The 25,631-nt window shown below is 45.7% G+C and overlaps 1 protein-coding gene and 1 pseudogene across 8 annotated transcripts in view; one reads left to right on the forward strand and one right to left on the reverse strand.

The window, feature by feature from the left end:
- Positions 1-12,573: 12,573 nt before the first annotated feature.
- On the reverse strand, positions 12,574-14,872 carry LOC307183814 (signal transducing adapter molecule 1-like; annotated as a pseudogene). The gene is made up of 4 exons: positions 14,724-14,872; positions 14,231-14,550; positions 13,826-14,089; positions 12,574-13,463 (listed from the first exon to the last, which is right to left on the reverse strand). The product of its transcript is annotated as a signal transducing adapter molecule 1-like (transcript).
- A 9,042-nt stretch (positions 14,873-23,914) lies between these two features.
- The window catches only part of RAI14 (retinoic acid induced 14), a 147,580-nt gene continuing 145,863 nt past the window's right edge, over positions 23,915-25,631 (forward strand). For 6 of the 7 annotated variants that reach the window (XM_079918045.1, XM_079918047.1, XM_079918048.1 and 3 more), the window contains exon 1: positions 24,559-24,790. The gene's annotated coding sequence lies outside the window, so the exon portion shown is untranslated. Of the gene's footprint in view, positions 24,037-24,558; positions 24,791-25,631 lie in introns of those variants that run through there. The other variant, XM_079918046.1, reaches the window with a different exon arrangement.

Below are 25,631 nucleotides of genomic sequence, written 5' to 3' on the forward strand. Positions count from 1 at the left end.
GGTGAGGTGGGGGGAAGAGAGTGGTCAGACCTTACCGGATCCTGCGGGCTGGAGTGTGGAGTTTGGGTTTGATTCTGAGCATGATGGGAGGCCATTGAAATGTTCGAAGCAGGAAATTGATTTACACCGTTTGAAGATTACTTTGGCTTTGGGGATTGGGCAGGAGAGGTGAGTGCAGGGAAGAGGAAAAGCAAAGGGACTGGTGGGAGTTTCTGCAGTAGCCCAAGTGAGAGTGGAAACAGAAGGGAGAATTCCTTAGAAGCCAGCCACAGGCCATTGAAATCTGTTCTGCCCTGAAACTGTTAGCCTATTTGAATCTACTATGAACCAAAGACTCCTCTGCAGGAATACCCAACCTTTTCCTGGACAATTTCCCCCAAATGCACCATGTTGGCAATGTGTACCTGGAAAAGACCGCTGATTGCTAAGAAAGGCCATTAAGGGGGATAATGGACAAGCTCTGGCTACAGTGTGAGCACCTCCTCAGGCTGGAAATTCTAGAAGCCCAAGGGGTAAGGGAGTAGAACACGGTGGGGTCCCCAGACTGGAGATTCACAGTATGAGGTTCTGAGGTCAATGTGTAGATCAGAGTCAACGTGAGGGGCCTCTGCACAGCATCCTGAGGTGGGGAGTCGGTGGGGTGGGTCATGGCAGGATCTATAGAGAGAGGTGATTTGCACCCATCTGGAAGTGACCGTGTCCTAACAACACCCTCCGTTCTCTTTTATAGTTAACTCAAATTTATTTTTGGTGGTTTGTAGACTCCCCAGAGACCCTATATATATATAGCATGTTCTAAACTGATAAAATGATAAAATTCTCATTCCTTTCTCTATTTCCAATATACTTTTCTGAGACCTTATTCCGACATAGGCTGGTGAGTTTACTTGGCTGCAAAGTAGAAGGGAAAGAATGTAAATTGTGGAGTTGGAGAAGAACGTGTTCAAAGCCTGGCTCAGCCATAGTCTGGCTCTGTTGTCTTGGTTAAGTCATTTGAACTCCCTAGTCTCAGTTTTCACATCTGTGTAATGGGGGTTGTAAGGATTATGAATAGTAGTTGTAATTTTCTGGTCCCTGCTAGACACTTGATAAATATCAGTATTATAATTATAAGGCCAAGCACACAGATTTCTTTCTCACATGAAATGGATATCTTATTTCAAAAAAGGAAAAGAAAAGAAACCTCTTTTCTACCTCCGCAGATTGTATCAAGCCCCGATGTATACAAGCAGCTACACAGAAGAGGTTCTCGGTGGGAGAGGACAAGTCGGCACAGACCCTCTCCTACATCCCTGTCGTTGGCTCACTCAACAGTAACAAAGACTCAGGAGCAACAACCTCATCATTTCCGTTTGTTATTTTTTACCTTCCTTTTTGGGGTTATGGATGGAAACTATTAGAGTTAGGGAAATGACTGAAATATTTTTCCCCAGTCATGAAATTATTGTCCATATGAAAGTTCCAAGAACATTCAACGGCCTCAAAGCTCACCACGGTGGTGAGCCAGAACTTACTTGCTTTTGAAACATAAACAAGGATGGTTCTTTAAATGTAACTTCTCACTGTGCCCAGAAATGAAAAATTCCAGCTCGTCACTGATCTCTTACAAAATTTGGAAGAAGCTGCTTCTTTTGTAGGCAGGAGTCACATAAAACCGCCCAACTCAGCTCTCATTCCTTCGTTCGCTCCATGTTTGGTTATAATTAAGTGTTTCATTCTTGAAGTCCTGTATCCACAGAGCCTCCCTGTAGAAGAAGAGTTATCAGAGGCTTATTTCTGCCTTTGCAAAGCAGGGGAGAGGGCACCCCTCCGCCCACCTCTGTCTGAACATTAAATCAACAGGAGCTAGAAGTTGGAAGGGGCCCCACTTTCCAATCCTTTGATATTCCTTCCAGTATCCCAATGTGCAAGACACCAAACCCAGGAAAACTGTATGTAAGTTTTTTTTTTTTTTTTTTTTTTTTTTTTTTTTTTGCGTTACGCGGGCCTCTCACCGTTGTGGCCTCTCCCGTTGCGGAGCACAGGCTCCAGGGGCGCAGGCTAAGCTGCCATGGCTCACGGGCCCAGCCGTTCCGCGGCACGTGGGATCTTCCCGGACCGGGGCACGAACCCGCGTCCCCTGCATCGGCAGGCGGACTGTCAACCACTGCGCCACCAGGGAAGCCCTGTATGTAAGTTTTTGAATCACTGTTGTTTATTTAATTGGTACCTATAAGTAGTACTTCCTTCTTCAACTTTCCTCATTTATGTTAGACCTCGGACAGTCGAGCAATGTGTGGAAGAAAGAGCATTGTGAGAAAATCAAATATCAGAAGTAACTTTTATTTTTGGAAGTTTTGAAAATAAATAGAGGAGAATGAGATACACCCAGGATGGAAATCAAGAAGGAAGATCTGGAAGAGATTGAGTATTTTCCTCATTTAGGGAGAACAGTGTATCATCATGACTTGAGTTGGGTGTTGTGACGCTTGGCTGGGAGATGATGCAACATGGTTGACTTAGTCAAGCAAGTGGGTCACCCTGCGGAGAAGAGGAAACTTGGTTTCTTCCAGTGGCCTCCCTTACAGGTCCTCCCTCAGGAGTGCTGGTCCCGCTGCCCAACCCAATCCCATAAAAATGGAAGAAAGGGTCCCAGAGCAGGAGATTGATATGCAGAGATGAGAGATGCAGAGATGAGAATTTCACGAGTATATCATGGCCCAAAATTAGGTTATGAAGTGAACTCAGGCAACCATTTAAGTGGTACGATTGTAGGGACTCAGAAAAACAGCCTGTCCTCACATCAGCCCAAAATTCTTACCAAGATTCTCTTCTGTGACTTAGCTCATTCTAACTTCCTGGCAAAAGGTATGAGCTGTCTTGGAGGAGTAAGCATGATGCTATCATTGCTCATCAGAATTTTAGTATGACTTGGTTTCCCACACGAAGGCCATGGGAGAGAGTGTAAGCAAGAGGACAGTGGACTCTGGCATTTTGATAATAACAAGTAGGGATGGTCAGGGGTGGTTTGCTGCAGGAGAGGACCTGGGACAGACAGGGACTGTCCTACTCAGAACTTTGCATGCTGCTGGCCTGAAAGATGAGCCCTCTCTCCTAGGATTCACAAATCAGTCATTAAGCACTTCCTGGGGGCCTCTTATGTGTCAGACACTCTACTGTGCACCCGAAGAGTATTGAAGCTGCATTCCACAGGTTAACAGATATTTAGGACACCACATGTCTGCCTAACTCTGCATTCGGTGACACCATGATAGGCAGGTAAGTGCAAAAGCAGAGCTGTATGCATGGTACCATGGGGCCCCAAGGAAGGGTGCTTAGCCCAGCCCCAAGGGAGAAAGAGAAGATGGTTGGAAAGGCATCTATTTCCGAGGAGGATGGAGGAGGTGATAGCTGAGCCAACATGCTTTCTGTAGCGGAGATGATTCTAAGATGCACTTTTTTCCACATTGTAACATCTCCCAGACTGAGATCTGTCTTATAATCGATGGAGGCATAGTAGCTATAGGCCAGGCAAGCTGTCATAACATAATTGTCATTACTGCACAAGAGCAACCTTGGTCATTTTGTCATCAGTTTGTCTGAGTTATTTGCAACATTTAACGTGGAGTTTAATTGCCATTTAAAATGTCTTCTAGAAATTACATATGATTTGGTATTACAGCAAGAAGCTATTGTCTACATAGAAAAGTATGGGAACAGAGTAAAAGACCATACATTGGACACAAAGAAAGCAGATATGTATCATTGGAAGAATGACCACAGTTCTGTATTTTCTCCCAAAAAAGCAAGTGTTTTATAGGACTCAAGGAAAAGAGACACAAGTAAATGAAGCTCTGTTACATTTTGTTACTAAGATACCAAACAAAGAATCATCTATCACACACCAAGCAACACAGCTAAAGGCAAGATAAATTGCTAAAACCAGAGAAATAGATACAAGAAATTGTCAAAAGAGCAAAGGCTGGTGGTCCTGATTCATGCATGGCACAGGACAGCCCTTAAAGCCTCATGGCATAGTATTAAAAGTAGAGTGTTCTTTTCTTTATTGATGATCAATAAACTAGCCAATAAATGATGTCTTCATCTGATATAATATAGTATTCGGTTGCAAGGAACGGGAACCCACCTACTTTAGCTTAAGCCCAAGGCAATAGTGAGCTACAGCCAGCTTACACAAGCTCACAAAAGGCACATCTCCCTCACTCTGCATTCAGAGACATCATGGTAGCTTGAAATAGTCCACGGTGGGAGTATTTACACCTTGGAAATTGGCAATCGCTATAAATCAGGACTTTGTTGTTTGCTTTTTAAGAGCTGGTTGACCAGCATCTCACTGCCAAAGTGGGGATTTGTGGATTATACAGGAGTATCTTGTGGAAGCCTTGCTAGGGTTTGGAGGCAGGTAATGTAAAGTTACCAAGAACAGAGATAATTTCTGTGTTTTCATCAGTCTTTCCAGAGCCATGTGGCCTCCTATTTCTCCTTAGGCCCACACATCTCTTCATTTTTCTCTCTCTCTCTGGATTTCATGGCCACCTCTGGTACGATCAGGCTCAGGGGAAGTCAGGTAGTGTGTAGACCTGCCTTTTTGAGAACTATGGCTAAGGTAAATTCTCAGGAAGGGTATATGGGGGCAGGACAAAAATGATGAGCATCTCAGGCTCATTCTTAAAGGAAGTTGGTTTGGATGAAAACACTAAGATGGAAGGATATGAGAAGAAGTAACTGCTTTTAGAGTTGCTGGAACAAAAAGTAGAACCCAGGCATGGTAGAAGATGATGCTGAAGAGATCATGCTGAAGAGATGATGATGCTGAAGAGATCATCATCAAGGCCAGGCGTGGGGGACCTCATGTATTCATGCTAGGCGGGGGAGCTGGGGTTAGTTCTACACATGGCAGAGTTTCAAAGTCCAAAAGTATCCTGGGAGAACTGAAGTCTAGACAGTCCTGTAGGCATGCAGAGTCCTGAGTGGCATCCAGCTCGTTGGTGGGAAGAGTATCGACAAGGCAGTGGAAAGCTGGAGCTGTAGATGTGTCCTTTGACTGACACCTTCCATAGCTTGGGCAAGTCACTCATCCTTCCAAAGCCTCCGTTTCTTTATCTACAAAGTGGAGATAAATAAACCTACCCTCTGACTACCTCAAAGGGTTGCTGGAAAGGCAAATGATACAACTATATCATTTCCCTAGGAGGGAAAACCCTCCTAGGACTGTAAAACAAGGTCCAAGCATATGGTATTTACTCATCTGTAAAATGAGGGGGTTGGCCTAGATGGGATCTAATGTTCTACTTTTAAAGTTCTACAACTCTGTTATTATCTTTATTATCTGACGATTATGCTAAAATTATAGGTTTTATGGGCATGAAACACCCTTCTCTCATCTTGCCAAGAAAACTTAAGGCGAAGCTCTTAGGCTGAGAAATACCACTTCCTAGGTGGTTGTTTCCACAGAAACACCAATAACCATAAACTTATGCAGGAATGTGAACTGTTTGGGTTTAAATAGGAAGAGGAAATTGATTTATAAATAGAACCAAACCCCTAAAAAAGAATAGAGTTTCTTTCTGTACATTATATGTAATTTAATCCCCCATTTTTAAAATACTGCTTTTTAAACATCTGCTTTTTAAAATATTGCATATTACGCTACTACTGAAATGCCAAATGATTTAAAAGTGGTTTTAGAAAACTGTGGATAAAACTTAGAGGTTTAAAATGATGAGGTCTGGAGATATTTTTCATTCCTAAATAGCCCCTCAGCCACAGTGTTTAGTGTTCAATAACTCTCTTGTGTTTTAGAAAGGAAAGAGGAAACGTCATCTTCTTTCTAGAAATATATCACCAAAAGCGGTGCAGTTAATTGACCGATAATAGATTAGAACCACTGCTGACACTCACAGAGCGTTTCCTATGTGTCAGGCGCTGGGCTGAACAATTTACTTGCACCTTCTCATTGAATCCTCACAAAATCTCTAGTGAGGCAGGCACTCTTTTTAGTCCCATTATACAGATGAGAAACCAAGGCACAGGGAGACAAAAATACCTTGCTCAGGGTCCCACAGCCAGCAAGCGGTGGCCCTGGGATTCAAAGCCGTAGACCCTAGCTCCAGCCCTTACCCTTGCTATCACTTGTGCTAGCTTGCATCTGACCACTTAATATGATTTTTTAAAAATGGTTTTCCCAAAGCAAAAGATAGCCTCACGCTATATATTGAGGGGTGATTAGAAAGAATCTCATCTGAAATAGAGGCTTGGTGATACTTCATTTATAAGAGTTAAGAGTGAGTAGTATGAGGCCATTAAAAAAGAGAACAAAATTTTGCCATTTGCAGCAACATGGATGGACTTGGAGGACATTACGCTAAGTGAAATAAGTCAGACAGAGAAAGATAATTTACTGCATGATATCACTTATATGTGGAATCTAAAAAATACAACAAACTAGTGAATATAACATAAAAGAAGCAGACTCACAGGGCTTCCCTGGTGGCGCGGTGGCTGAGAATCCGCCTGCCAGTGCAGGGGACACGGGTTCGAGCCCTGGTCCGGGAAGATCCCACATGCCGTGGAGCAGCTAAGCCCGTGCGCCACAACTACTGAGCCTGCGCTCTAGAGCCCATGAGCCACAACTACTGAGCCCACATGCCACAACTACTGAAACCCGCACGCCTAGAGCCCATGCTCCGCAACAAGAGAAGCCGGTGCACCACAATGAAGAGTAGCCCCTGCTCGCCACCTCAACTAGAGAGAAAGCCCACGCACAGCAACGAAGACCCAACACAGCCAGAAACAATAAATAGATTAAATAAAATAATAAAATAAATAAATTTATTAAAAGAAAAAGAAGCAGCAGACTCACAGATATAGAGAACAAACTAGTGGTTACCAGTTGTGGGGGGAGGGGCACTTTTGGTGGGGGGAATGGGAGGTTCAAACTATTGGGTGTAAGATAGTCTCAGAGATGTATTACACAACATGGGGACTATAGTCAATATTTTATAATAACTGTAAATGGAAAGTAACGTTTAATAATGTTATTAAATTTTTTTTAATTTTTTTAAAAGAATGAGTAGTATGTTCAGTGTTCTCAGCACATACAAACAGTTCATGTTTTCCAGAATGGCCAGCCTAAAACATTAGAGGCATCATGTCTCAGGAAAGGCTCAGACTTTCAAAATGCCTTTTGTCCCATAAATAAATGGGAGGATTCCTTATCTCAACCAGCAGGGATTTGGAGAGAAGGCAGGAATTCTTCATCCAAAACTTGGCCTCTCCTTAGCAGTTGACCAAATCATCAATTGCAGCTCTTTCTTCCTACAGTTCGGAATTGGTAAAACTTGTTGAAAGTGAAGGAGACCCTGTGGAAAAGATTCTGTCCCCATTTTCCAAGCAAAATTCTTCAGTCAAGTATCTTTCTGCACATGCATTCAGACTTTAAAAATCCACTTAGAGAAAACCAAAAAATTGCATTCCACTCTCCTTTTCTTAGGTTAACCATAAATGTTTGTGAGGCACAAAAGTGCATAGTGGGGAGGAAACTAATAATCCAGCTCAGTAATAGACTTCTATTTCTAGAACATAATTACCAAGGAGAGCGATCAAGGGGCAGGCATTTATTGAGCATTTACTAAGTGCCTCAATGCGTGGGATTGAAAATAAGAGCAGTAAGATCTTAATTAAAAGATCCCTGGGAACTAAACATTGTAAAAACAAAAAGCACACAAAGTTTCCATATAAACTGTGCAAGCAAAGTTGCCTAAGGGAAGGAAAAAACATTAGAGGGATGAGGAATCATGAAGCTGATCGTTTTTTGCCAGGTCTCTGGGGCTCCTTTCTCCCTCAGGGGAGAAATATCTTCTCTCAAATCTCTTCACGTTCTCTTCCACTCAACACACCGGTGGGCTCCCTGCATCTCTGGCTAGAAGCTAGGGATGCAAAGAGGAACTAGATCCCACGAAGAAGTTACGATTCTAGCCAGGATTTACACAAAGCCTCTCACTCTCCGCCTCTCCCCACCTCTCCAGACAAAACAGAGTATGATCATCACTCACACTGATACTTGGATTGGCCAATGACAGTTCAAACAAAGCTCATTCACACTAAAATGTGACCTCCATCGTGCTTTTGCATTTTAAGTCTGTTTCTTCCAATTGTGGATAAGGAGTTTCAGATACGACTACAGAGGTTTTAAGAGGAAGAAGGGAAACTACTTAAATGTCCATCGACAGATGAATGGATAAAGAGGATATGGTATATTTATACAAAGGAAGACTTATGGCTGCATCTTAATTCCTCAGGATGAGGATGTATAACCCTCTCAATATTTGTGGGAACTTTATAATTACCTATAATTACTCTGTAAGTACTTGTGTTAAGAGGAAAAGTAGTGGATTAGGATCAGGGCCGTGGGTACTAATCCCAAGGAGAATTGGATCCACAGGACTTAAAGCCAGAACGAGTGGCCTCTTTCCTGAGTTCTACCCCCTGAGGTACTCTGGGAAACGACAGGCTCCAAGTACCATTGTTTTTAAAAAACCAATGGAATCTGAGATAGGCTGCAATATTCTATCAGATATGTAACTAACTTTAACATTTAAAACTCTATTGAGACCAAAATAATCTAGCAAATGATATCAAAACAATACTTAGGAATTTAGAACTTTCTGAGTTGCTTAACATGGGTCTGTAGCTCTCAAGGCTAAAAACGCTCTCCCCAGGTCCAGCTGCAGCGGGAGCGCTCTGCATTCCTTCCTGGATGGCAGCAGGCCTCTGGTGCAGAGCAGAAGAAATGTTTGTCTCCCAAAGTTTCCATATCTGGGGTGGGGAATTGTCCGGCCTGGGCTTTCAGCGTCTTATTCATCTCACTTCCAGAAATCAACACAAGCCCTAGAGCCAACAAACTGAGCATCTGGGGTGTAGTTGGGGCAGAGAGCAGCATCATGGCACAGCTGGGGAAAATCAGTCTTTTGCTCTTTGGGAGTCCTGGGTGAGAAAAAGAGCACAAGGAGGAATTCTATGGAAAGAGAGGAGGAAGATCTTCAAGGATCTCACTCGGGCCCAGGACTGAACTACTTGCTGGTGCAGAGCAGCGCATGGGCATCCTAGGGGAGAAAGAAGGGAGTATACTTTCTGTCACTTATCCAGAAGATGAATTTTGACCCAGAAAAGTGAAAACTTCATGTCCAGTGACAAAAAGCAGAGCCTGTTGATGAGTGTTACCAACGGAGGGAGGGCATGCACCGAAAAGAAAAAAGTGGGCTGTCTTAGTTTGCTAGGGTTGTCATAACAAAATACCATAGGCTGAGTGACTTAAACAACAGAAATTTATTTTCTTGCAGTTCTGGAGGCTGGAAGGCCAAATTCAAGGTGCTGGCAGGATTGGTTTCCTCTGAGGCCTCTCTCCTTAGCATTCAGGTAGTCACCACCTTCCTGCCTCTTCACGTGGTTGTCATGAAGTGCATACACACCACTGGTGTTTCTCTGTGATGAGGGCCCACCCTAATGTCCTTATTTCAACTTAATTACCCATTTAAAGTCGCTCTCTCAAAAAATAGTCACATTTTGAAGTACTGGGAGTTTAAGACTTCAACATATGAATTTAGGGGAGACAGTTCAGCCCACAATGTGGACTCTTAGCAGGTATATTAAAAATACCTGAAACTCCTCACCCTGCTCAGATCGATAATGGATATTGAGTATGACTGCCCTGAACTTCCTGCCTTTCACTAAATCTCCTCTGGCAGAACCTCCCCAACACTGTGTGTGTATACATATGTGTGTATATGTGTATCTGTGTGCAACTCAGATGTATTCTCAAAAACAAAACAAAAAAGAGGGGTATGCAGAATGAATGGCTAGAATCTCAAGATAAGCACAGTGTCATCTAACATAAGGAACCTATCAGCCTGAATACTTTTTAAAATGTTACCAATGTGATAAAATGTAGGTACAGCACTGTCCATACTTTTTATGACCATGGAGATTTGAATGATATAGAGACAGGCATAGAGAATCCCCTGAAGAGGCTTAAGAGTTCCCAGCGTATGAGGCTATCCTCCCACATTCTTCTGAAAATGTCTTTTTTTGCCTCATGTCCTAGATGATAGTTTAGCAGGGTATACAATTCTAGGGGCAATTATTTTCTTTCCGTACTTTGAATTGTCCCCCTGGATTCTGAATTCTCTTGTTGCTGTTGAGAAGACTGGTATCTAATTATTTTTCCTTTTTGGGTAATCTCTTCTTTATCTCTGGTTCTTTTTATGATTTTTTTCTTCCTTTTTTCATTTTGTTTTGTTTTTAGTTTTCTAAAGGTTCATTATGATGCTTGTAGTAATGGGTTCATTTTTATTTATCTTGCTTCAGATTTGATATATTTCTCCAATCTAAGAATTCAGGTCTCTCACCAATTCAGGCTTTTCATTATTGTTTTGAATATTGCCTTTCTTCCATTTGTCTATTGTCTCCTTCTGGAACTCCAGCTAGATATATTTTGAACATCTGTTTTTTTCCTCCACATCTCTTAGCCTCAATTTCATAGTTTCCATGTCTTTCTCTCTCTGTACGGCATTATGAAGTGATTCTTCATCCCTCTCTTCCAGTTTAGTAATTCTCTTTAGCTGTGATATACCTGTCATTTAATCCACCCATTACATTTTAAATTTCAATCATTATATTTTACATTTCTAGAAATTCTATTTGGTTCTTTTCAAAACTGCCCATTTATCCTTTTTTTTAAATTTGAAATTAACATTAATTTACTTTTTATAAGCATTTTATTTTTAAAAATTTTTATTGGAATATAGTGGCTTTACAATGTTGTGTGTTAGTTTCTCCTGTACATCAAAATGAATCAGCTATACGTATACATATATGCCCTCTTTTTTGGACTTCCTTCCCATTTAGGTCACCACAGTGCCCATTTATTCTTGATGGTCTTTTGTTCAATTCTTATGGTTACAATTCCCTCTGTTACTTCATAAATATGTTAAGCACACTTATTTTACATTTTGTAGTAGATAATCCTATGCCCAAAGTTCTTGCAGGCTAATTCTGTTCTCCATTGTTTCTGCTGAGCCCAGTTTGTGGTGGCTCTTTTTTCATGTGTCTCTTATTTTTACTGTCAGTTCAAATAAGGCTCCTCTTAAATGTAAGAATCCTGAAGACTCTGGGTTGAAGCTGCGTCCCTCCTAATACCAGGTGCCTTGGGGTGTTATGAACTAGATGTATTCTTTAAATAATTTTTCTACCTGGAGTTTCCTGGACCATGCAAGTAGAGTAAATACTAAATCACCATGATGTCAGGCTTGGGATTATAAATTCACAGCCAAGACCTACTTTGTTTTCATTTTTCATGCCTTTTACCAAGGCTGAAATAAAGACATTTCCTGGTTGGCTTTCTTTCTGCTAGAGGATGGATTTTTTTTCCCTAACCCAACTTTTGACTTGAGAATGTAGATGTTTGAGACCCCTAGCTTTCTCCAGGGTCTCAGTTCTCATCCCAACAGGCCTGTAGTCCCCCCACAGAGAACCAAGCTCCCTGGATCAGCAGATGCCCCAAGCAGCCCCATTCTTCAGGGTCTGCTAGCCACTCTGGTTTCAACTTTTTTTCTTGCTGCCTGTGAATCTCACTTTCTTACAAGTTTAACTGTGCTTTTAAAACCAAATGCTTGGTGTATAGTACCTGGTGTTTCTACATGTTTGTAGGGAAATTTTTTTCAGAATTTCCCATCAGCCATGTTGCTGGAGGCCAGAGTCCATTCCCCAGCTCTGTAAGCTGGGGCTTCCGCAACCACCTAGGCCATTCTCAGTTATGCCTGAAGAAATTGTGCTCTTGCTTCAGTTTAGTGGGACGGAGTGCCCCTATCCTTTGGGTGTCTGTGAGATTCCAATAATCCATGGAAATATTGTAGTGTAGCAAACAGATCAAGGGGTCAGGTCTCAGAAAACTGGGGCTCTAGCTTTTCTTTTTTTTTGTTTTACTCCAAGGAAGGTTCAATTTAATGGGAAACTGCAACATGGACAACATAATGCCTTCAGGTACATATGCTACAGCTTTGTTTTCTTGCAGTTTAAAGAGACAGTGTAATTATCTTAAATTTACACAAAACATTATGAAACATGGTAGTTGTTCATGATTAAAATAAAGCAGCAATGTCAATTAAGTTAACAGTGTTAAATATAGTCACATGATCACCACTGTGATTCAAAGTGGCCACGAGAGAAGTTACACAGCGATCTACGCACACAACATCTGCCACAATGGTGCTTGCCAGTCTGACTGCTTTGCAGACCAGGTAATTTTACGAGACAAATAATCTTGCATTGATTCTTTCATATGTTGAAAGCAATTAAATGTTGTAAGTAGTTTCATTCCTCTGGGGGAGGGGGAGGGGAGGGCCTCTAAAAAGTCAGTGCAAATTGAAGAGAGGTCTCCTTTCTTGAATATTGGAACTTGTTGACCAAGATATGATTCCTATAAGCTGAGGATAAACAAATCTTAAGATATCAAAGAATCTAATAACATTGTCATCAGCGTTTAGCAGATACTTGCCACAAAGAGGAATCCCAGTCCTATAGCAGGGCCTTCTGCGAGTACGGCTGCTGGGGCGGAGGTGGCTGATAGCTGCCTCTGGGCTGGGGCGGCGCTGATGTGAAAGTATAGTTCGGCACCTGGGACAGGCTGGTCCCTGCTTCTGGCATATCATGACGACGGGGGCGGCAGCGGCGGCAGGAGGAGGACTGTCCACTGAAGCCTGGCTGGGCTACGTGCTCCCTTGAACAGAACTGCCCATTGTGTTGAGATAGGAAGCCTGGGCCTGCTGACTAGGAAGGGCTGGGCTCGCGGGCAGTGGCACTGTTCCTTGGCTGAGAGAAGACAGCTGCAGGGGAAGGCTGTAGCTCTGGAGCTGGCCCATCTGTGCGTTCCCTGTGACCGGGTAAGCTCCACGCTGAGGAGGGCCTGGGTACACCTGAGGACCAGAAACACCAGGTGACTGAATATAATACTGCTGATTCTGTAATTTTGCATCCATGGAATACATTGGATCTTCATTCCTTAACTTGGTATACAAGGACAGGGCCTCCATCACTTTAACATTGAGTTCTGAGAGTTCTGAATGTTCTCTATCAATATCTTCCAGCTTCTCATCAATGAGAGGTCCCATCTGGTGACACATGGCTTCAAGATGAAGGAACTCTGGCAGATCTGGTTGATCATCACTGGGATCCGTACTCTGCAACATCTGTAGCAATTGGTCCATTTTATCTTCATCCATGTAGGCTTGTTCTGGCTCTGGTTCTATCGTTTCTACCTGAACATCATCACTAAATTGTACCATCTTCTCCGTTTTAATCATTTCTGGTTCAGCAGTGAGATCTGCAGTCACAAAATTAGAGGGGAATAACCCCAGGCCTTGATGGGTTTCACCTTTCCACCAGTTGGGGGTCACTGTCATCAAGAACTGTAACAGGGCTTCCCTGGTGGTGCAGTGGTTAAGAATCTGCCTGCCAATGCAGGGTTCGAGCCCTGGTCCGGGAAGATCCCACATGCCGCGGAGCAAATAAGCCCGTGCGCCACAACTACTGAGCCTGCGCTCTAGAGCCTGCGAGCCACAACTACTGATCCCGCGTGCCACAACTACTGAAGCCTGCGCACCTAGAGCCCGTGCTCCACAACAAGAGAAGCCACCACAACGAGAAGCCCGCACACCACAACGAACAGTAACCCCCATTCACCGCAACCAGAGAAAGCCCACACACAGCAACGAAGACCCAACGCACCCAAAAATTAAAAAATTTAAATTAAATTAAAAAAAAAAAGAACTGTAACAATTTCTCCTACTCTAAAAGTAAGTTCATTATCTTCAGCAGCTTCCAAGTCGTATACAGCACGAACTTTTCGGCCTTCGTGTTGGTGGTTAGTTAAGAGATTAGATGTGCTTGGATACAAACTGGAAAGGGTGGTTGACTGCTGCCTTTGTTCCTTCAGTGACAAGTCAATGGCTTTCGCTAGATCTTCTTTTTTGTTAGCCACAGTACCAGGATCTTTGGCTACAAGAGCTGGGCTTGCTTTTGCTTGTTCTGCAGCCTCAAACGGAAGGCAGGATCGTGTAGTGGAAGGAACACTGGACCGAGAGTCAGGAGGCCTGTGTCCTAGTTCCAGCTCTGTCAACTACTAGCTGTGGCCCTGGGCAAGTCACTTAGCCATTCTGGGTCTCAGTATCCTCACCTGACAGCCAATAGCTGGAAACGTTAACACCTTGTTCCTTAAGGTTATTAACCATTGCTGAGAGTCGACTAAGCTGTGGATGATTCTTAAATTCATCCATCCATTCAACCATAAGAGCCTTTAATTTTTCCCACACTTCAAGGTGACACTTGTTTAATCCATTGCTTACTTCACTAGCAAAATCTCTTGAACGTACTTCTAAGTGAAACATGTTGCCACAATTTGGTACACGTACTCCTAGAAAAGTCAGAGCCTGCATAGCAACATGAGGATCTTTGTGGTTCACCCTCCTCATAATAGACCGTAGACAACCTTTAGGTCTGCATGGTGTCCACTGAGGTCTGCTGCCCACAAGGCTGGACGAAAAGCGACTGAGAGCTCTACGTTAAAGGGCTCCCAGAGCTCACACAGTTGTCAGAGCTCGTACCAAAGTGGACAGTCCTTGCAGCAGAGCGTTTAGGCCTTGGTGATGGGGCTACACCACCCCAAAGACTATTCTAAATCCATCCAATAACCAGCAGTGCGAGACTGACCGGCTTTATCACAGCTATCCAACATGAGGCTCCAGTCCTCAGCAGTATTCATCTCACCGGTTGCTTTCTCGACATCCTGATCGAAGGGATTGGTGGCAAAGAGAGGCATCTCCACTGCGTGCTGAGGTGTCCTCAGGGACTCCCCGTCGACACCAAGGGAGTCAGGGTGCGACCGAGGAAAGAAGGGTCCTCAGGCAAAAACAGCGACCGAGACGGACTCTCCGGGCTCCGCGGCAGCTCGTCCTCTCCCAGAGCCCCAGCTACCGCGGTGGCGGCAAGCGCGGAGGAGCGGGGGCTCCAGCTTTGAGTCTGCTCCTTAGACAAATCCCTAAAACTCTGTGTAACTTAGTTTTTTGTTTTTGTTTTTTTGCGGTACGTGGGCTGTACCCGGTACGCGGGTACTCTCAACCACTGAGCCACCAACTCAGTTTTTTTATTGCACAATAGGACAGTAATTATTGCCTTACTCATTTTTTATAATGGGGGGGTAAAAAATGTGACAAGTGGGTGTAAAAATCCTTTGTTAACTCTAAAGAGTGGTATCGATGCCAGCCACTGTGTAGCTAAGGGATAGTATCAGGCGCCGCTTTGCAAAGAGAATGAACTTTGCTCCATACGCCTCCCGGGGCGGGGCGTCCGGGGGATCTGCCTGAGGAAGGTATCCAGATTCATTTGCAAGGATTAAAAATGCACTTTTCTGGGGAACTAGCACATAGCGTATACTACCAGTATCTTCCTTCTGCGTATAAACAACATAAAACCACAGCAAAAAGCAAGGGTTGGGGCTTCCCTGGTGGCGCAGGGGTTGAGAGTCTGCCCGCCGATGCAGGGGACGCGGGTTCGTGCCCCGGTCCGGGAAGATCCCACATGCCAGGGAGCGGTTGGGCCCGTGAACCATGGCCGCTAAGCCTGCGCCCCTGGAGCCTGTGCTCCGCAACGGGAGAGGCCACAACAGTGAGAGACCCGTGTACCGCAAAAAAAAAAAAAAAAAAGTAAGGGTTGAAGAAAAAAACCACACACAAACTCTTAAAATACAAATTGTGTATTTTTGCACCTTAGGAGATCAGCCTGTCTAAATATTTGTGTTCATTCAGTTCCATTGATTTTGCACCATCTGACTCTTCTGAGTTTCCTCAAGCTCTTTAACGATGGTCTGAACTCCTCAGGCCAGATTCATTAGAAAAACACCTTCATCACTCTATCCTGTTGCACTTGCCCATCAATCTCACCTTGACTGGGGAGCCTGCTCTGGATATCTCTAAGCTCCCTCTTTTGCTACTGCATCTGTATCTTTTATCAGTGACCTGTCCCTTTGGAAAGGGCAGTGATCTTCTGTCTCTCCCACAGATGCACCGAGGGTACCCCTGCCTCCACTTCCACTATGTTTGTCTGCCTCCCTATGTTACAACCCAAAAGGGTTTGTTTTGGTTTTTTCCCTCCAAGGTTTTTAAAGCTTGGCTACAAGGTGTGGGGCTTGGTTCTTCAGACCAGCATCAGGGCTGGGAAATTGTTAAAAAGGCAGAATTTCAAGCCTTTCTTCAGATCTACTGAATCAGAACCTACTTTTTCAAGAGATCTCACGGGATTCAGATGCACATTAAAGTTTGAAAACCAGGGCTTCCCTGGTGGCGTAGTGGTTAAGAATCCTCCTGCCAATGCAGGGGACACGGGTTCGAGCCCTGGGCCAGGAAGATCCCACATGCCGCGGAGCAACCAAGCCCGTGCGCAACAACTACGAGCCTGCGCTCTAGGGCCCGCGAGCCACAGGTACTGAAGCCCACACGCCTAGAGCCCATGCTCCTCAACAAGAGAAGCCACCGCAATGAGAAGCCCGCGCACTGCAACAAAGAGTAGCCCTGTCTCACCGCAACTAGAGAAAGCCCACATGCAGCAATGAAGACACAATGCAGCCAAAAAAAAATAAAAGAAAGAAAGAAAATAAATAAAGAAAAAATTTTAAAAAGTTTGAAAGCACTGTTTTAAAAATCATCATACTGAAAGAACATTTTTAAACCAATAATTTGCAAATGTATTGTGTGTAAGAGTCCCTTGGGATGCTCCTTAAACATGCAGATTTTCTGATCCACCCAATGGAGAACTGAGTCAGTATTTCTGTGGACAGACTAGTGCAGAGGCCACACTTGGAGAAACTCACTTTCAAACAGAAAAAGTAGAGCATCTTCACTGTGCTTTTCATCAGTGGAAGGTGTTTCTAGCATGTTAGGGTGATTCACTTCTGACACACTTGTCAAGGTATAAGGGCAGTAAAGTTCGGGGTTTTTTCCCTTTCAGAAACCTCCTAGATTCCTTCATCGAGGCTCCTAGGTGTTCAGACTTCTTCCTCAAGTTTTCCCAGGGGCAACTGTAGCCACCCCGACTTTACCTGGCTCACGTGTGCTTTCACCTCTGCTTTCCGCAGTGTGTACTTGGGGAAGAGGGGCCCAGAGTGCACTAGACCACCTGCCCAGAAAGCAAGTGAGCATCTCCTCAGTACAGTCCTTCTGCCTTGACTCTGATGGGCAGGGATATGTCACTCTTCTCTCTGCACCTGCTACCGGAGAGGATGAAAGATAATGGTATTTAAAACACGGGGGAAATCTCTTTTAAATGTCTGTTTTATTAGATCTCTGTCACTTGATTTCCTCCCATCTTACTGAAGCCAGAATGTGCTCACAAACCCCTGTCCAAGCTGAATATTCAGGTTGGGTTCAAATTCCAGCCCTGGTGTTTTCTTACTAGGTGACCTTCAGCAACTTTCTTAAGCTTCCCTGATCTAGTTCCTCACCTCTAAATGGAAATAATAAGAGCATGTACCCCAGAAGGTTGTTGTGAGGATTTTCAGAGTTAATGCTTGCCAAATATTGTTCTACGCTTGCTGCAAAGTAAGCATTGCTAAATTTTAACATATTATCAAAGAAGATGCTTTGGCAGAGATAGCTAGATGCCTACCTACGGTGGACAGGTACTTTGCTGGTCCCCTGTGAACCCTGCTTCCTGGATTTTATGCCTTTGTGTAATTGCGTCCCACTTTGACTTTGGATTCGGCCAGGCCATGAGCTTTGGCCAATGGGACCGTGGCAAGCATGGTGTAAGTGGAGGCTTGATAAGCACTTGCACACTGAGGTGCATGCCCTCAGAACGTTCCTTCCTGGAACCCAGCCACCAGTCCATGAGGAAGCCCAAGACACCACGTGAAGGAGAACCAATGTCTCAGCCAACAATCCCTAGCTGACCTCCAGCCAGGGACCAACGCTAACCACCGGCTCTAGGAGTGAGACCATTTCAGGTTATTTGGCCATTCCAGAACCACCTGGTCAACCCACAGAATCATGAGAAATAATAGATAATACTGTTGTTGGGTTTTTTCCTTCTTTTTTTAAAAATTATTTCTTTATTTATTTATTGGCTGCGTTGGTTCTTCCTTGCTGCGTGTGGGCTTTTCCCTAGTTGCAGCGAGCAGGGGCCACTCCCTGCTGCAGTGCATGGGCTCCCCACCGCGGAGGCCCCCCTTGCTGCAGAGCACGGACTCCAGGTGCACAGGCTTCAGTAGTTGCGGCATGTGGGCTCAGCAGCTGTGGCTCACGGGCTTTGTTGCTCTGTGGCATGTGGAATCTTCCCGGACCAGGGCTCAAATCCGTGTCCCCTGCATTGGCATGCGGACTCCCAACCACTGCGCCACCAGGGAAGCCCCTGTTGTTGCTGTTTTAAGCCACTAAGTTTTGAGGTCGTTTGTTTCACAGCAACAGATAAACCCAATATCCATTCTCCCCGTTTCCACATTAGCAGAACCCCAATTTTATTTCATGTACAACGTACCCAGCAAAAAAGTCTGTATTTCCTTCCCTTCCTTTCAGAGGGGGCTGGCCATGTGACACAGTTTTGACCAATAAAATTAAGAAGTTGAGTGGGGCTTTCAGAAGATCTCCCTAAGAGGGGTAGGCCACACTGGCTGTCCACTCTTCCCCTTCTGCCTGCCTGGAACACAGAATGGATGCTGTAGGCAGGTAAGCTGTCTTCTGACAATGAGGGGAAAATCTAGAGAATCACAGAGACCTCAGACCTGACAGCCTTGAGCCACTGATCTAAATAAAGCAACTTTTCAGAATATGAGAAAAACAAGCCCCTATTTTGTTAAAGCCACTGTTACCTCCTAACAGTCCCTGTTATCACTGTAACAGGCAGCTGATTCCAACGCTCATGATGTTTCAATCACATTATTTACTAGCACGGAGGCTGCGTAGTATAGTCGTCTTCAGTCCGGGCTGCACTCTAGAATTGGAATCTCTGTGGGTGGAGGTGAGTTTACTTGTATTTTGGTTCCCATAGCACACTGCTTCATAATAGTTCAGCAGAATAGTACGCCTTGCGTTTTCAAGGGTACAGCTTGCCTGGCAACATGGCTTGGCAAAGCCACAGAATAGTGCTGAGGAGCTAGAAAACAACATGAAGTCATTTGCTGTTTTCTTTTCATGACTCTTTGTCCATGTATGCCTAAGATCATCTCTTCAAATAGGTTGGAGGTCAAGGACATCTCATATTTCTTTTTACTATGTGTGCTCAATGCTGTACCTTACATATTAGCCAGTAATTTTCCATAAAGATTTAGCAAATTGTGCCCTAGAAGTGTTTAAACTATATCCTATGACCATTTTTATGTTATTTTGTTTGTTTGTTTGTTTGTGGTACGCGGGCCTCTCACTGTTGTGGCCTCTCCCGTTGCGGAGCACAGGCTCCGGACGCGCAGGCTCAGCGGCCATGGCTCACGGGCGCAGCCGCTCCGCGACATATGGGATCTTCCCAGACCGGGGCACGAACCCGTGTCCCCTGCATCGGCAGGCGGACTCTCAACCACTGTGCCACCAGGGAAGCCCACTCTCAGCCTTTTGATAACCAACCCCCTCCTTGATGTTTGTGAGCTCCTCACAATGCCCTCCTCCACTGCCTCAATGGCAGATACTTTCTGGAATTTCTGACACGCACAGCAGAACAACCAATGTGGCACATGGATCGCTCTTTGGATTACCTTAAAATGCTCTTTCCAAGAAAGGAGAGGCCAAGAAGATTGAGCTTTTGGTATTTGTTCCAAGGTGATGACACCTGGGTTCTCATCTTCTCTTATCCAGTCCTCTGCCAGAACAGGGAGAAGTAGTGAGATCAATGTGAGAGTTGTTTTTAAACAGAGGTGGCCTGAAAGCAATATGACATGGTGGTTACGAGGACCTCTCTGGAGTCGGGCATCCCACACCTCCATTCTTGGCTCCATTCTTTCTGGTTCTAGGATTTGGACAAGTTGCTGGATCTATTTAAAGCTCAGTTTCTGCACTCTAAAAACAGGATAATACTCTGTCCAAGTTGCTGTGCGAAGTAAGGAAAACGGCATCTACTAAATCCTCTATCCATACTTAGCTCTTGAGCAGACAGTGGTGCACAGCAGTTAAGAGTGAAGGCTCGAGAGCTGGACTGCCCTGGTTTGAATCCCAACACTACTACTTCCCAGCTGTGTGACTTTGGGCAAGTTACTTAATCTCTCTGTGCCCCAGTTCCCTCATGTGCCCAACGGGGATGATAATGGTACTTATAGGTTTGACGTAAGGATTAATTTGACCTAACATTAGGTGGGCCTGACATCTCAGTTTGCTCAGGACAGTTGCAGTTTATGCCTTTTGTCCGGTATCCTGGCTGGTTCAGCATTCGCCTGCCCTACTTCACTCTCAGAAGTGTCACAGGTTGTAAAATTAAGTATATATCGCTTAGAAGAGTGCCTGGTACACAGTAGGTGCTAAATGTGTGTTAGCTGCTGATATCAGCCCCCATAGCAGTGCTATGCAATAGAAATACAATGTAAGCCAGATAGTAACTTGTCAATTTTCTACTTAGCTACATTTTAAAAAGCAAAAAGAAATAACTGAAATTAGTGTCTATAATATATTTAACCTAATATATCCAAATATCAGCATTTCAATGTGTAATCAGTGTAAAAATTATTTGTGAGATATTTTTCTTTGTTAGTCTTTGAAATTTGGTGCGTATTTTGCATTTGTTGCACATCTCAGTTTGGACTAGTGACATTTCACATGCCCAGTAGCCTAGTAGAGTAGTGACATTTCAGGTGTTCACACGTGGCTAGTGGCTGCCATACTGGACAGCGCAGTTCTGCAGACTTTCCATTCCTCATTGGAGATGATGGGCCAGACGGTCTTAAGACCTTCTCAGGTCTGTAGTGTCAAGGTTCAGATGCTTAGCTTCTCTGCCATACTCCTACAATCGGGGCTCTGATGCAGGGCTGCGGAATGTATTTTTACTAAACATCTTAACCTTCCCTCCCCATCGGGTGCCCAAGTCACTGAGAAGGAAAGGGTAGTAACCTACACTTGGAGAAATTTCTGCTGGCTTCCTGGCAAGTGGAGAAACCATGGGCTAATCAGTGTTTGCACGCTACTTTATTACTATGGTCTTACTCAATTATGAAAAGCAATGCCACACGTATTAATTTCTCCCATGTCACAGTTTCCTCCTATTTGGAAACATCGTCAAGAAAACACAAAAGGTGGTTTTGCTATGAACATTTGGCCTTTTCCCCGTAGACGATCTCTCTCCAAACTTCTGATTGTGTTTTTGTTCCATTCTCTGGACTGGGTCCAGTATCACCACATTCCTCTAAATTATGCTGCCTCTAACTAGACCCAGAAATGCAGTCAGATCCTGACCAAACACCAAAGAGTGGAGGGTACTTTTTGATTCTGGTACTTTTCGGCTATCTCTATCTCCTCCTTCAGGGACAGATTCTTTTTATCCCAACAAGTCTTAGCTTTGTTTTCTCAAACTTAAGAAGATTTTAATCTGGGGAGAACTGATATTGGTGAGAGATGGAGCAAGAAAGAAGGAATGTAATATTATTTAATTTCAAAAATGAAAATTGAGCCCTACCGATCGATGAATCTCATTTATGGATCCTAAGTACTGGCTAGCAACACTATTAGGACCTGCTAGAACAGACCCTTTGCCATAACATGTGGGGACAACGTTGCCTGTGAAGGCTCTTCAAACTAAGAGAATGGTCTTAGGATGTTAGAGGCCATGTAATTCAACGTTCTCTTTTACTGAGTGGGAAAGTGGGCCAGGTGAGATTCAAACACATGGTGCAGTTCAAAGGGCAAGTGAGTCAAACACAGGGGTCGGGAAACCTGGTCCCCTGGCTCTTATTACTCTTAGTATTGCACATCACACCACAGTTGCTTTGATTTGGGGATACTTCTCCTATTGAAATTCAACATGCTGTTCATCCCCAAAAGGTTCTACCAACTTTATGCAGTTTATATGGTCATTTTATCCTTGCTTCCATCTCTCAAACCCTTTCACACGGGTCAGCTCTCCATCCAAGGGTGGTGTTCAATGTATCCTGAACCCAATTAGCACTTTCTAAAAGGCCTGGGCAATAAAACCACTTGGTGGTCAAGCATGGGTGTTCAATCCCATACTTGACCACCAATCTCCCTGCAGGTGGCAGAATGTCAGCTGTGGTCTGAGCAGGTGGTTTGAGTTTCAACGGAGGGTGGGAGCTGGTAAAGGGTCTTGGCACAAAGATTAACTATGAATCCTTCCCTCCACAACAATCTCTCACCCAGACTAATGTAGATGGTGGGATTATAAATCAAGGAGAATAGTGGCGGGGTGGTGGTGGTGGGATGAATTGGGAGATTGGGATGGACATATATACACTGATATGTATAAAATGGATAACTAATAAGAACCTGCTGTATAAAAAAATTCTAAAATTAAAAAAATAAATTAATTAATTAAGGAGAATAAGCACACAAGCCACCTATGGGAGCCACAGGGCTGACAGGGGCCTACCAGCCCCCAAGCAGGTAGCTGGGACAGGGCCTGGCCATGTAGAAGAAAAAAAAAAAAAAAAAAGAAGAGGGACAGGGTTCCTATGAATAAAAGGCTGATGACCCCGCCTTACACAGTTTTGTCTGATATTTTAACTCCTTCAGCTACAGAATACACACATTAAGTTTCCAAAGCAGCACGGTACACCCTGTACCCCGTTCCAATGCCCACCCTGCCAGCTGCCACCGCTTGAATGACACTGACCTGCTGAAAGGGGAACAGAAAACTCACACGTGGCAGTATTGTTCCCGATAAACACCCTACGCCACCCCATTCATATGAACTGCAATGAAAAACCGTATTGTGGAAATCGCCAGAACTAAACCAAAAAGAAGTTTACCAGTTCCCGTGTCTTTCAGAGGGTGATTTGAGAGGGATAAAAGACAGGAAGAGGAGTGTACGTCTTGCTTTAAACCCGCTCTTCCTCACTTCTCTAAGGAATCTCTGACCTATGATTTAGGAAGGGAAGACCATGCAACTAGTTACACAGCTTTTGCTCTCTGTTTGATAAGTCACCTGTTACAGCTAAGACAGGCTGTTCCCTTGGCTTGGCCATGGGTGGGGGAGACAGGGGTACAGATGAAGTCTGACCTGGGGTCATGGAGATCTGACCAAGACATTATAAACTGAACTCAGGTTAATTTCAGTTTTGTTGGAATTTAAAAAAAAATCAATTGATTGAGTCGATCTCACCAAAAAAAGGACTCATACCACTCATTTATTCTAGAAAACTTCCTGCCCTGTGCAAAGGACGTAGAGTTAACAGGGGGAACACAGGGGCTTTGGTGATTAAAGACTTTTCTTTTTTTAACATCTTTACTGGAGTATAATTGCTTTACAATGTTGTGTTAGTTTCTGCTGTATAACAACATGAATCAGCTGTATGTATACGTGTATCCCCATATCCCCTCCCTCTTTAGCCTCCCTCCCACCATCCCTATGCCATCCCTCTAGGTTGTCACAAAGCACGGAGCTGATCTCCCTGTGCTATGTGGCTGCTTCCCACTAGCTATCTGTTTTACACTTGGTAGTGTATATATGTCCATGTCACTCTCTCACTTCGTCCCAGTTTACCCTTCCTCCTCCCCATGTCCTCAAGTCCCTTCTCTAAGTCTGCGTCTTTATTCCTGTCCTGCCCTTAGGTTCATCAGAAGACTTTTTAAGCCACAGCTGGTTAACATGATCAAAATGAGTGGCAAAGCCGTCCCAAATTTAACGGGAGGTGGAGAGCTTTGAAATCCTTGGAACTACAGGAGGAGCCCATCACGATTCAAACGCCGGGCTCAGCGGGCTGGGGAAGAGAGAGGAGCTGTCGGCGCCTCCTTTGCATCCCAGACCCTGCGGGGAGGGCGTTCCCCATGGTGCCTCTCAGTTCAGACGGTAGGTTTCTCCTTCCTAACTCTCCGAGCAATACTTAACGCTGGTAGTTTTCTCCTGCCACCTGATGAGCGTTACCGAACATATTCCAACCAACTGGTTCAGTCCAGAGACTACGAGCATGTTCCAGTTTACTTTCTGTTCAGTAATTTTGGAAAATATGACCGATTTGATTCTGGTTAGAAAGCGCTTGGATCAGCGACTTTAAAACACCCCACGACCGCAAACGACTTTGGACGTTAACCAGAAATGCATTACTATTCAGGATCTCATCCGTCCTAAACCCTGGGGTCAGAGCACCGGTGGTTTCCATTAACTTCAGGTGATGATGATGAAAGATCCACGGGGGAGAATCCCACGATCCGTGGAAAACTAAAAGCAAGCCGCGGACGCCCAGGGCGCGCGGGCCGGGAGTACCTCCCGCAGGTCCGGATCACCTGACTCGCGGAATTTGGGGCCGCGCGGGGTGGAAGGGGAGGGGAATGGTTAGCACCTCCCTTCCCGCTCCCGCGGGATCCGGGTCGGCGGGGGCCGGCGCCGGGCGGCCACGTGGTGGTGCTGCCCCCGCCCCGCCCCGCCGGCCCAGCCCGGGAGGCGCGGCGCCCACTGACCCCCGCAGCGGGGGAGGAGGAGGGACCGAGGCGCAGGAAGCTGAGCAGGAAGCGAGCCCGGCGTCCGCGTTTTTCCTGGGGAAGCGGCGGGCGGGGTGGCGCAGCCAGCGGGGCCCGGGAGCCGCCGCCGCCGCCGCCTAGATGGGGTGAGTGCGCGGCGCCGAGAGTCGGGAGGCTCCCCGGAGCGGGCTCGCGGGCTCCGGTCCCCGCCTTTGTGTCTGGGGTTCGGACGAGGGAGGCGGCCAGATAGGCGCGGACGACGCGCCGGCGGAGTGGCTCGGCGGGCTGGCAGCGAGGGTCCCGCCACCAGTCCCTTGTCCCCGCCGGCCGCCCGCTGTCTGCAGAGGGCAGACTGGGAAACACAGGAAGAGGAGGATGGTGGGCGTCAGAGCAGAAAGGGAGGACGAGCCAAGTTAGGAGCGGGGTTTTCTCCTACCGGCCCCCGCGACTCGCAGGCCGGCTGGGGCAGGGTTGGGTGCGGAGGGAGCGCGGGTGGGAATGAATGACCAGTCCCCGGCAGGGCGTTCTGGGTGCCCCGAGTCGGCTCCCTGTCCCACCTGCCTGGCCCGCCTGCGTCTGGCTCCCCCCAGTCCCCGCTTCAGGGCTCGACCCGCCTCCGCGCTGAGCTTGGAGGAGCTGGGGAGGAAGGCGCGAGCGGGAGACTCGGGGGGCTCGGCGACCGAGGGTCCGCTATTGTTCTTTTTCTGACTCCGGGAGCCCTCCGCTGGCCCAAGGGTGCTGGCAGGGCCACTCCGGGCCTGCGACTGACCCCGCTCCCCGTCCTTCCTGTCCGTTTCCCCACCACAGCTCCGAGGAGGGCCGGGAGGAGAGATGCTGGAGTTCGGGCAGCCTTCGGGCAGCTGGGGCTTTGGGAGGAGGCAGGATGTGGAGCCGCGCGCGAGAGGGGCGCCCGCCCGCCATCTATCCCAACCTCTGCCCGGGAGGGTGGGTACCCTCCCTAACCACCCCCCCTCCCTTCGCTGCTGG

The sequence above is a fragment of the Stenella coeruleoalba genome, assembly GCF_951394435.1.
Source record: "Stenella coeruleoalba genome assembly, chromosome: 3".
Lineage (NCBI taxonomy): Eukaryota > Metazoa > Chordata > Mammalia > Artiodactyla > Delphinidae > Stenella > Stenella coeruleoalba.